We start from the raw sequence: 13,822 nt of genomic DNA, 5'->3' as shown, positions 1-13,822 counted from the left end.
ATTTTATTTTTCTTTTATTTTTGTGTTCTGTTGTTTGTAATACTATTTTGCCTAGAAAATGATTAAAAACTATTTAAAGTATCACAGCTATTATTATTGTGAAGTGTAAAAATGCCCTGTGTTCATACTCAGTAGCAGTAGAGTCCCCATCTCTTCAAGGGGTGATATAAAGTAGGCAGCAAGTCTGACGAGTTCAGTACGGCACAATTGTCCTTACATCTCAGGTGGAATATTTGACGTATAAAGTTCTATGCAAAAGTCAAATATATTTTATTTAATGAGTGCAGCTCTCTACAGAAACACACTTCTGCACATTTATGGCGCTTTTCCACTGCATGGAACCTACACGACTCGGCATGGCTTTTACTTTTCCACTGGCCAAATCTGGTCTCTGGAGCCGGGTTGGTTTTCAGTCCCAGCGAGCTCTGGGTTCGAACCGTGCCGAGTGGGTAGTAAATGGTGATGTGTAAACCCTGCAGAGTGCTGATTGGCCAGAGCCCTGTCAATCACCAAGAAATGCAGAGCTCATTCAAATCCAGCACAAACCGTCGCTTGTAAAATCTCCAAAGTTACAACAGCTTTCACATTTATTTTTATCGGTCTCACAGAGGCAGCTCGTAACTTTACCCTATGAGGTGTTTTGAACTTTATTGCTGCCGTTGTTCTGGTTTTTAAGCAATACTTGTTAGACACAAGGTTTTGCAACGTCACCGGCTCCATTTCGTGGAGGAGCCCTGCCAGTAAAAAAGCGAGCCGAGTCGAGTCATGTCAAGTCAAGTTTATTTATATAGCACATTTAAAAAGACAGTGAATGTCAGCCAAAGTGCTGCACCATAAAAATCAACTAACAAAACAAACCCGATAAAATTATAAAACATACATGTAAAAGAAATAAAACAAAATAAAATAATCCAACAATAAAACGTTGTGGAGAAAAATACTGATAACAAGACAACATAAACCAAGGCAGAGACAAATGGCTAAAGTAATTTAAAAGGACCCAAAGGCCAGAGAAAATAAATAGGTTTTTAAATTGGACTTAAAAGTTACTACTGTAGGGGATTGCTTTATAAAGAGTGGGAGACTGTTCCAAAGTCTTGGAGCGGCTGCAGCAAAAGCCCGATCTCCTTTGAACTTCAACCGAGAGCGAGGGGTGTCTAAAAGCAATTTGTCAGAGGAACGTAGGGCACGTGAGTTAGATTGAAAGCAAAGAAGATCTGAAATATATTTCGGAGCCAGGCCATGGAGAGCTTTGAAAACAAACAGTAAGATTTTAAATTCAACTGTGTATTTCACTGGTAGCCAGTGCAACGATTTCAACACAGGGGTAATTCTCACCCTTTTCTTAGTACCAGTCAAAAGCCTTGCAGCTGCATTTTGGACCAGTTGCAATCATGACAGGCTCGATTGAGATATACCCAGGTACAGAGAATTACAATAATCGATACGGGAGGAGATAAAAGCATGTATAACTGTTTCCAGGTCTTTAAAAGGCAGTATTCTCTTAAGTTTAGCTATATGACGGAGTTGAAAGAAACTACCTCTCACAACAGTGCTTATTTGCTTTTCAAATGTAAGATCGGTGTCAATGATGAAACCAAGGTTTTTTACTTGGCTGTGTACATTAGATGACAGACGCCCCAGTTCATTGGCCATGGTGGGGGTCAAGTGGGAATTTCCGAAAATGATCACATCTGTCTTGTCTTGGTTCAGTTTGAGAAAGTTTTTAGACATCCAGCACTCCACGTCCCTCAAACAATCCAACATGAGTTTTAGTGAACAATTCTCTCCTGATTTCAGCGGAAGATAAAGCTGTGTGTCATTGGCATAACAATGATATGAAACATTATATTTGAAAGATTGACCCCAGAGGGAGCATGTACAGGGAAAAGAGGATGGGTCCCAAGATAGAGCCCTGAGGTACACCACAAGTAAGAGATGCAGGAGAGGAAGAGGAAGACTGTCCTATATTAACAGAAAAAGTTCGATTTTCTAAGTAGGAGACAAACCACTTCAACGCAAGATCCTGGATGCCAACATCAGACAACAAGCGATCTAACAGGATGGTGTGGTCAACTGTGTCAAAGGCTGCACTTAGGTCCAGGAGAATTAAAACAACACACTTTCCTGAATCAACTGCTAGGAGTATGTCATTTAATACTTTAAGAAGGGCAGACTCGGTACTGTGGTGTGCTCTAAAACCTGACTGAAATGTGTCTAAGATATTTTGTTTGTCTAAAAAAGAAGAAAATTGATGAAAAACAACCTTCTCCAAGACTTTTGACAAGAAAGGTAGCTTAGAGATTGGTCTAAAGTTATTGAGGACTGATGGATCTAGGTCAGGCTTTTTGTGCATCCCCGGCTGCTGGAGAGAGCTGGAAAATGAGACCGCTTTAGAATTAAAGAATAATTTAATCTCTTTCAAAAACTAAACTGAAGGCTAGGGAACTGCTATCAAACCTAGACATTTCTCAAACACTTACTAACTTCAAATAAATAATGACATCTCTAGATAATGTGGTCAAAACAGAGTTGTGTCTCATTATTACAACTATATTTAAGAGTTCACTTACAGTTGTGTTATTGGTAGCCGTCTCTAAATTGCTGTAGATCAAATCCATTTCCTGAGCCGCTGCAGACAAAGGCTATGGACACACACATGATTTTACTAACTCAAAACTCTATGATCCACAATAGTTAATGTTATTCATTATTGTTTATACACACATTCAACCCATGGATTTAAACATAAATACAATCACATCAGTGACCCCTGACTCAGGGTCTTAATGATTCAGTGATCAAATACAGTTTAAATTTGATGGATGTGAAAAATAAGACTTACATTCTTTGTCTGGGTCACAGTACTGTATATCACTGAATTTTCTGCTCCTGCTGTAGGGGTCTATTTTACACACACGACAAAATCTGAAGCCAAATACACAATACTAACTACTGGACTATGTGTTAAAACACCAAACCTTAGACAACATGAAGCCACCCATCCGTCACAGCACTTACTGTGTGAACTGCAGAGTTACTGCTGCTCTCTCTGGTCTCTGTTTGATTTGCTTCTGTTAGAGAGAGATGCAGTGAGTGGAGCACATTACACATTATTAGTCACCAATTAAAGACTTAGACGTAAACAGAATTGTATAATTACTAAGGCATGTTTAAGTTTAGCAACATTAGCATCAAACCTCATCACTAAAATAAAAAAGCAAAGCATAAAAAACCTGTCATGGCTGATTGACAGCACCTGAGGTAAACAGTGTAGTTTTGATGGACAAGGCTGTAAAAGAGTGACTTACTGAACAATTTTTTCAACTTAAAGGTTATAATGCAGAGGAGGAGCAGCAGTCCGAGGCCTACAGCCAGTAAAATAAAGATAAGCTTGAATTTTCCATTGCTGCGGTGAATGAAGACACATGACCTGTGTAAGTTATTCATTAAACAAAAGTGAGAACCATCCTGAAGCCTATAATATGAAAACACAATGTATTTTTAACTAAAGCGTTTCCAAGCACTCGCTGCCATACACACAGTTTAATCAGTCTCTGACATACAGAATCAGTAAACTCTTCACTATATTCACAATTACTTGTTTGGCCCAATCTCCTTGTCACTTGTGTGGTAAACCTGTCCAGGAGTTGTTTCTGCAGAGGAGGCTGATTTTACTGCAGAGAAAGCTGTTGTTCTGCAAGAAGCAAAAAGAAAAAGTGGTAACTGTGTTTAAAGACTGAACAAAAATCGAATGCTTTATCCGTTGACAAAAAAGACTTAATAGACTGTCCAAAAAATATACAGAATCCAGTAAAAATCTAAGAATACGCAAACCAGTGGTGTCAAGCATACGGTCCGGAACTAATTCCGCGAGTGCACGTGAGCGGGAACACTCTCCTTTCTGATTGTTCGGCCCAAATATATTCCCGCGAGTCGAATTCAGAACTGGAGCGCGAGAGGGTGTGATTTGGATTGCTAACCGCCCTGTATTTGGACACTAAACCCTATGTTCTGTTTCAAGCCGATACTGGAAGACATTTTCCATTTTATTCTGTACTTATGAGATAAAACTGTTAAGATGAAGCTTTATAGCACTCCCTCAGCCAGAGTGAGGCTCAAAGACACCACGGCACAAGAACGCGTTTCTCAATGTTCGCATTTATTAAGCCAATCAGCAGCCAGAGATAATTGTCAATTATTTAGCGCTGCAGCCAATGGAGCCACAGCCCCCCTCATTACTGGGGGTTGTTTTGCGGCGGCGCTGAGAGCTACAGGTAAGTGCTGAAACACTGGGAACGTACAGCTCAGCTTTTAGACAGAACTAATATTATCACAGTGTCGTGGAGAAACTACATTTCATTCTACATCTTTTAAAAACTATATGTTATGTATGTGAGGGTAAATAAGATAAAAACATATTTGTTATAATGAGTTGTACATTTTCATCGATTTCTTTATGTTCAAATTGTGAATTCAGCATGCATCCTGTAGATAAACTGAAACATTCAAGAGGAGTTGCTGATGTTTTATTGATTAATACTAAGCTTTTTTGGCCTGACCCTCCAGTCATTGAACAGAGTGTAATGTGGTGCGCTATCCACACTGAGTCTGACACCCCTGCTCAAAGATCATTTTGAGTTTTCAATAGTGCACACACAGCTTTACAGAGGAAACATTGTAATAAGTATAACACACTCCTGCACATAAACCTACATACTGCACTTTATTTGAATAATAAAATGTTCTACTAAATTTAAAGCTTTCCAGGAGCCCAGTTCCTCCTGTAATGACTCTTTGACCAAAGGCTGTTAGAGCTTACACAGTCAGACAAGAAAATCTGCATTTTGCATACTTGTTGTGCTTTAATCTCACACTCGCTTGGACCTTGTACATTCACAGATGTTATTTTGGAGATGGGGCAGCTGTTTTTAAAAATGAGTAAAAGCCTGCTACAGTGAGGTGTGAATGTGTAGTGGTTTGTCAAGACGTCCACAAAGGAGAACTTCACTACTTACTGATATGTTGTGGTTAAATTTGCATTTCTGGTCAAAGGTGAGGAACCTAGAAAGACAAACAAACATTGTCCATTGTCTGTAATAATTCATTTAAATTTGATCTATTCCAGTGTGATTTGTAATTATAACTGTGGCCTCACTGTCACTGGTTTTCTCAGTTGAGGAAATTGTAGTCACAGCTGCTGTTGCTGTTGAAAAGGAGAAATAAACTGATGTTAGTGGCCCAGTTACAGCAGGACGGTGAGCAGATATGGGCAGTGTTTCTGATAGATGTGATCTTACTTGTAGGTCTTTCAGTGACAGTGAGGTGAACAGTAACTCCCACTTCTCCTGCACTGAACCAGTACCAGCCAGCATCACTCTTCTTCAGTCCACTCATCTCCACACTGACCGATCCTCTCCCATCATCACTGATCTGCACTGCTGAATTCTGGGATGTTAAGCAGCGCCAGTCTCTAAATCTGCACCACTGCTTCTGTTTATTCTTATAATCAGTTCTGTAGAGACACTGGACACTGACACTGCCCCCTTCCTGACCACTCACTCTGCTGTTTATCACAGACACAGCAGGATCTGAATAAAGAGGCAGAGAATGAGTGCTGTAAACACGTCCTCCATCAAACAAGCTTTAAGTTACAGTGAACAGGTTCTACTTCACACAGAGAGACTTCTTACCTGCACTGACCGTCAGGTACAAATAATGACTGTCATCTGAAACGCCTTTGATATCCACAGCGCGCCAATAATCTCCAGAGTCAGAGTCTTGGAGACTGTTGAGTTCCACAGTAAACATATTCTGGGTCGGATAATCAGTGACTGATGTTCTTCCACTTGTGTTTGTACGGGCTACTATTCCACAGGAGCTCCAGTAATACCCCTTACACCAGTATTTAGGGTTTGATTTGTATTGTTCATCATAAAAACATGGAATGGTGAGAGATCCTCCTCTTTTTACAGCTACATTCCTCAGTGTCTTCACACTCTCAGACTCTACAGAGAAGAAGTCAAATGGTACAACAGTGTTACTCCGACTCAGGAACTGCTTCAGAACTATATCAGAGGAATAAACTGGTCATAACTGAGCAAACACATTTCACCCTCGTCCTAAATGTTATTATTCAGTATCCACTCTGCACCCTGGAGCAGGTGAGTTAATCAAAGTGTATTTAAAGCAGTGAGAGAGTGAAGAACACACCTCCAGTGCACAGGAATGATGCAGCATTGATCTTACCTGAGATGTAGAGGAAGAACACAGAGAGAATTAAAGAACTCATGAGGGAGTAGAAGTGCATCTTTCTGTAAGAGGCTCCAGAGACAAATACTCTTCCTGCGTCTGAGTGAAGTACATTTGACTGAAGTGTTCTTCCTGTTTTTGACCCTCTCCCTGCTCTGAATTGATTGGTTAAAAAAATATGGATGATCATTTGATGATTCTGTGATATTATAGTGAATTAATCAAATTATTAAATTATAATGTGAATTTTAAAAATATATAATAATAATATTAATAAAATACAATACCAAATAAAATACAGGTTTATTTTAACTGGTTTAAATTGTTAACATAGTTTCTGATCTAGATATTTAATTTTAAAATTCAGAAATGAATGATTGTGAGAGTTTTTATTATCAGAGTTTGTAAAATATTGCTGTTATTTCAGTTTTTCTCAAATCCTTCACTTACTGGGATCAGGAATAATCAGAAGGTTAATCGTGTTTTGTGGAACAGGTTGTGTCCTTAAAAACAGTTTTCAGAGTGACCTCACTGTGTTCACGCCCAGAAAGGGAGATCAACCTATTTTTTTTCCTTTACCCTATAGGTCTTCATGTTGCTGAAGTGTCATCAAAGTGTAGACATCTGCCTCCATTTAGGACTGGGCCCTGCTTGTTTCCTCGATTAGTCCAGTTTTCTGGTAAAGGAGAGGAACAGTAGGAAAAAAGGGGAAGGACGAGAGGAGGTAAGAACAACCACAGGGTTCTCTGACTCTAGAAAAACAGGCTGAATCTTTTATTTATACTTATATGTGTATATAAAATCTACCCCCTTTTGGTGAGTAATCTACTTCCCCCTGTTGATGAGTTGGAACTGTTGCAATTATTTTTTTTATTAAATCAAGTGGAGTTGAAGGGTGGCACAGTGGCGCAGCAGGTAATCACAGTCACACAGCTCCAGTGACCTGGAGGTTGTGGGTTCAAGTCCTGCTCCGGGTGACTGTCCGTGAGGAGTTTGGTGTGTTCTCCCTGTGTCCATGTGGGTTTCCTCTGGGTGCTCCCCTCCCACTGTCCAAAAAATGAGTGAATGTGTGAGTGTCTTTCACCCTGCAAAGGACTGGCTCCTTCCAGGGTGTGTTCCTGCTTTGCCTCAATGATTCTGGGCAGGCTCCGGAACCAACGCGACCCTGGTTACAGACAATGAATGAATGTTTTTATCTTTACAAAAGTGCTAATCACTACTACTACTACTGCTACTTCTGTGAGTACTGTTTGAGGTTTTGGCAATATATATATATATATATAAATATAATGATAATATGAAATTGATATATATTTCAAACATTTTATCCGTTTTTTTCTATGCACTGTAAAACTGAAATAAAAAACGCCACTCAGGAGCTGTGCTGACTGCTGTGCTGTATTTGGCCACTAGAGGGAGGCAAAAGTCTACTCGCTAATAATTAGGTTCATCGCCCTCACCTGTTTCCTTATCTAATTTAGAGCTGCTAACAAGTGTAGTGCATTTTTATGTAATCTCAGTTGGTCATTGTTTGCTGGGGGTTTAGCATTTGGGCCTTATTCTTTGCCTCTTTGTGTTGTCTCAGAGACCTGGGTTCAGTCCCACTACAGAGTGAAACACTGTTTACAAGAACATTTGATCATTGTGTTAAATAATGCATTGAGAAGATGTGCTGTTTTCTAGCAAGCACACCCCTCCACTCACTTAACTGCTTATTTCCTCACAGAAATGTTAAGACAGCGAATTGCTGGTAGCACATTTATAATTTGATTGATAACAACAAATCTTCATATTACAGTGTTCTGTACGTTCTTGGTGTGAATGTGCCTGAGGAAATCTTCAGAAGCACCACCACTGTACACCTTGAGCTGGTCTGAATTCAGCTGCACTTTCCTTTGACACCTGGAGAGATGACTGCAGCATGTGAAAGCAGAGATTTATGTAAACTACAGTATGTGAGTTGTTGAGTATGGCACTCTTGAATTATACCTGTCTCAGGAATAATATGTGACTAATTACAGGTGTGTGCAAATGTCAGATGCTTTATTTTACTAAGTGAAAAAAACAAGTACACACACTCTACAGAGAACACACTACTACACAATCACACACTTTAAAGGCTACATCTTTAATTGTGGGCAAACACCGTTCTCTTCTTTGTTTACATTTAAAAGCTTTGTGTGTTATAAGGTGCAATGGTATGTTTGAGGGGACAAAAAAGACAAGTGTAACTTGTCTGTACGTTTTTAGGCATTGTTTGATTTACCACAGAAACTCATTTGTTACATGAGTTTAGTTTTGTACCACTTTCGGTCTGTGTTTACATTCATGCATTTGGCGGTCTCCTGAATTTAGAGTCAGTTCAATCTACAGCAAAATTAAGTCAAAATTACCCACCTATGAAGCAGAAATAATGCAATATCCACATCGAAGGTCATGCTTTTCAAGGTTTGGAGGTCAATTAGTTGTCTAAAAACCTGCAGATGCCTTTTTTCTGCCATGAACAGAGAGGGAAACCTAGCATACCAGACCAAGACACTGTTTATTTTTACCCATTTACAGGCTCCAGGGTGTCATAAACACATTAGACTGGTTTTGGGCATGCAAACAGACTAGAGAGCAGCAAATGATGAGGAAATATCCTCAAATTATTATATAAGGTGTTTTTTTTATTATTTTAAAATTGTGAACATCACTTTAATGCATGGTTACAGTTGATTTACTAAATGTAAGCTAAATGTGGGCTGTGAAACATGACATACTTTAACCTCAATTTATTAAACTCAACATTAGCGTTTAAAATGATTTTAAAAGCAGGTGTTAATAAAATAATAAATGCACATAAAAAGATGCTGGACACAGAAGGAATAACGGAGGGACGAATGTGATTGATTAAAACGGATTGGTTGGGGATTTTCAAATACCACACCATAAACCTGTAAAGCTCTGCCTAATCCCTTGTGGTTTGCCTGCTCTGTCTGCCATAATAGACTCTGGAAGAATAAATGTGCAATATACTGCACTCTTAGTTCTGTTTCCTAATTTGTTAGAAGTGCTGCAAAAAATTCAGTATTTTTTTTTGGCTTAAATGGAGGAAAATGTGAATCAGTGCCTCTGACGAAGCTGCAGAAAGCTCTGCTACATGTGAGGCAGATTTTGAAGAAGTACTTTTCTGCATATTTGAGTTATAACTGCTGCCTCAGAGGAAGCTGCATGGTGTTATACATTGAAATGTGGCTGTTTATGAGGCAGCTTCTAAAGAAGTACTTCCTCAGAGGCAGCAAATCATTATTGTATTAAATTCTGTAGCTCCTTCAGAAGCAGCAGTCAGAACTTCAGTGTGTATGAATATACATCTTCAAAACTACTTTACAGAGTTACATTATACTTTCTTCATGTAAAACAAAATACTGAGATTTTCTGCAGCACTTCCAACTAATTATGAAACAGAAATGTACAGTGTACAGTAACAAAAAAGAAAGTCATCATACACATGTATTATTCCAGAGACATTTCTAGCAGTCAGAGCAGACAAACATGAGCGTGTAGGTGGAGGTTTACTGGTTTATAGCGTGGTATTTGAACATTTCCACCCAATCAGTTTTAATCAGTCACATTCATCTCTGCCTGTTGGCCACTAATCAATTATGATCCTGCTGCGTTGAAGGCAGTGCTGCCTCCAGAATCATTTTGAGTTGTGACTTTGCAGAATACACAATGCACATCATTCGCACATATTGTGGTGAGAGGAAGAATACAAGCTGGACTCTAAGGGTGACTAAGGGCTCTTGTAAAACATGTTATGAATCAGAATTCTTAACAATGTGACTTATTTACATTAATGGACATACACGCTGTAAAATACATTTGGGAATACCATAATGATCAGTAAGCCTGCTATGCTGCACTGACCATTACAATGAGAACTGCTTTCGCAAGCATTGAAATCACACAAAATATTTTTATATTAAATTCATTGTTTTGCTTGATCAGCAGTGCAGTGTCATCTGTGCAGTTGATCTGGTTTAGCTGTTTGTTCAGAAATGCAGCAGTGTACACCTGGAATCAACACGGAACAGAAACAATAAGCAGAAGGCTGAAAAAAGTGTCAATCAACCCATCACAGAGATCATGGTGAATAATGGCTCACCTCTTACTTGTAAAGCACAGAGCTGTAGATCACTGCATCATCTTGAGCTGTTGGAGAGAGCTGGAAAATGGGACAGCTTTAGAAATAAAGGAGATCTCTCTGAAAGATTTTTCTTCACTCAACATCAGTTTGCAACAGAAACAGTTATTTCTCTGTGCTCTTACTGCTGCAAAGAACTTATGGCTTAATCAGAAGAATCCACCTCCATAACTCTCAGTTGCTCGTATGCATGGACCAATGTTGGAAACCCACTGAATCATGGAAAATTTCACTCCATTCTGTGGAAACTGTGGTGCTGTCGTCCTATAACAATTCTTTTATTTTATGTTTCACTATGTTTTCACTAAGTTTTCATATGTGCAGTGTCCATACACCATTAAATTGTATGTTTTATGTTGCACTAGCTTTGCACTAGTTGCACTTTAATGTTACGTATTGTCTTATGTAGCACATTGGTCCTGGAGGAACGCTATTTCGTTTCACTGTGTACTATAAACACTGTATACTGCTGAAATGACAATAAACTTCTTGAACTTGAAATAAATAAATAAATAAATAAAGAGATCTCAGCTTTTTTTTTAGTAAGTAAACTGAAGGCTTGATCAGGCAACTATCACCTAAACTAGATACTTCACATAAACACTTACTGCTTTCTGGAAAATGATGTCATCGCTATTTCAGGTGGTCAAAACCGAGGTGTGATTCAAGACAACAGTGTTATTTTTAACAGTTCACTTACAGTTCTATTATTGGTAGCTGTGTCTACGTTGCTGTAGATCAAATATTCCTCAGCTGCTTCAGGTGAAGTCTGTGGAAATAATTTACATATTATAAATCACTGTTAATTTTTTAGTAAACGAGTTCTATTTATAAAGCCACAAGCCACTTTATTTATATCTACTTTGTACATACTTTCATTGTCGAATATTTATTAGCCCCCAAAACCATAAAAGACTGCTTTGTAGTTCTAAAATTACACACTGTAGTCCACCTGTTGTTATGCATATTTTACCCCTTTCACCCTGTTCTTTAAATGCTGTGTGTGTGATCCACTCCTATCAGCACACTACACACTAAAACAGCACCAATATTTCAGTGTCAATTCAGTGCTGAAAATGAGAACAGAGGGCTTACAAAGTATGCACAGCAAGAGGTGGACTGAAATCTGCAAATCTAGAAGAACAAATTATTGTGAATTACCCCTTGGGCATTAATAAAGGCAATATAATCTAATTTATTATACACAGTGGAAATGATAAAATGGCCAATGAATATAAAAATGTCATTTTAATCTTACAGCTAATCAGTGTATTAACACATGCACATGAAATCGTACTATATTCTCTTAATATTTCAGTGAGTAAATACAATTAAATGTAGACGGATGTGAAAGATATATTTTTACCTTCTTTTTGTGAACCACAGTACTGTATGTCACTGATTTCTCAGCTTCAGCTCTAGAGGTCTATTGTACACACACACACACACACACACACACACAAACGATCATGCAATAAATTAGCAACAACAACAAAAAAAGAGGCTAAATGGGCAAAATACTAACTATTGCACTGCAATGTGGCCCCATCACTCACAGCATTTTCACTGTGAACTGCAGAGTTACTGCTCCTCTCTGTGGTCTCTGTTTGGTTTGCTTCTGTTAGAGAGAGATGGAGAACATTACACAGATTATATATTATTTATTAGTCACCCTTTATATTTTTTCCAAAGAATGTTTGAAGATTAGAAACATTAGCTTCATAATTTCACCATCTGTCAAAAAACGTTTAAATTGATTAAAAGTCCATAAGTGTGTGTCAGATGAAAACTTACTAGATCTCTTTCTCAACATGAAAGTTATAATGCAGACCAGGAGGAGCAGCAGGCCTACAGCCAGTAAAATCCAGATAAGCTTGGAGTCTCCATTGCTGCAGTGAATGAAGACACATGACCTCTGTTTAAATTATAATTTTACACAAAATGGAGAACCATCATGAAGCATATAAATTAATCACACAATAAGTGAAGTGTTTCGGAGCACAAACGCTGCCTAATGAACAGTTTCATCAGTATCTGAACCACAGAAGGTGCAATAAACAACTTTTCACAGTATGTGGGAATAACTTATCTTGCCCATTCTCATTGTCGCTTGAGGGATAAGCACGTTCAGAAGTTTCTGCAGAGGAGGCCATTTTACCTAAGATGACCATATGTCCTCTTTTCAACATACATGTCTTCTTTTTTTGGGACCTAAAATATGCATCTGGTTGTGATTTATAAATTGTCAAAAATGTCCAGAATTCTGTTGTCTGCACTTGTCCCTGTATCAATTTTAGCCCAAATTTGTAAACCCTTCCTTCAAGTGTACACCTGCATGTTTGATGACATTGTTGAAGAGTGAACATAAAAGGCACAAGGAGTAAAATTGTGACTATGTTGTGAAAATGGGGCCAAAATATTTAACCAAAATAGCTGAATAATCCATTAATTCACTGTCTCTAACGGTTTATCCAGTTCAGGGTCACAATAAACGCTGAATCCATAACCAAAAAATTACATTTCGAAAAGAAGTGGACACACCTGACGAGTTCATCTGCCCAACTTTTTGTTTAATTTTAACATTACACAAAAACAGGCGGAACCTCTGGATTATTAAAGCCAGAACAACAGAGTGAGAAACAGTGAATTACATACAGATTCATTTTATTAGTTATTTTATTTATAGGAAATGGTTTGCAATGCTTTATTGCTTTATCAAGTATAGGCTATATTAATTCTGGCTGATAAAATGTGGTAGTTGCTTTTATTAATTTTAAAAACATCACAATTAAAATGTGATCTTGTCGGTGTCTGTCATTATCATAAGTTTCTGGTGTAAACCGGTTATTTGAATGTCATTTCAATACAGTGATTCAGTTTTGTAGTTTGGTATAAACAGAAAATAACAGCTTTAACAGGTCGTATTATCAAGAACTGACAAGCTGAACCGTTTTTATTTATGTTTACTGACAAAGTTGAAAAGAAAGGAATAATATCAGTATCATCCATAAATGGATTTGTTAGCTGTTGTGTTAAAGAGTATCTTGTATGTATTAAAGTTCCACAAAATAACTGCACGCAGGGGCGATTCTAGGAACAGAGCCTTAGGGGTAAAGCACCAGAGGCGATTGCTCTAAGACTGCAAGGGAAGCTCAGCTTCCCCTAAAATGTCAAAAAAAGTGATCAAATATATACTGTTGTGTGTACATGTCATTGAATAAATATGCACTACAACGCGCTCAACTTTTGTTCAGAATCAGTGTCTTATCACTGGTAAAGACGCGGCTTTCCTCTCAATCATTCTCACAGTGATTTAAACAGTGAGGACGCTGAGCGTCCACAGAGTTCAATAGCGAAGCAGCGAAGTGCAGCAAAACGAGA

The 13,822-nt window shown here is 38.2% G+C and overlaps 1 pseudogene; it reads left to right on the top strand.

Moving 5' to 3' along the window:
• The window catches only part of LOC136675468 (polymeric immunoglobulin receptor-like), a 252,315-nt pseudogene that overhangs the window by 1,924 nt on the left and 236,569 nt on the right, over window positions 1-13,822 (top strand).

This window comes from Hoplias malabaricus, chromosome X1, assembly GCF_029633855.1.
Source record: "Hoplias malabaricus isolate fHopMal1 chromosome X1, fHopMal1.hap1, whole genome shotgun sequence".
NCBI lineage: Eukaryota > Metazoa > Chordata > Actinopteri > Characiformes > Erythrinidae > Hoplias > Hoplias malabaricus.
This window is presented reverse-complemented; position numbering and strand designations above follow the sequence as displayed.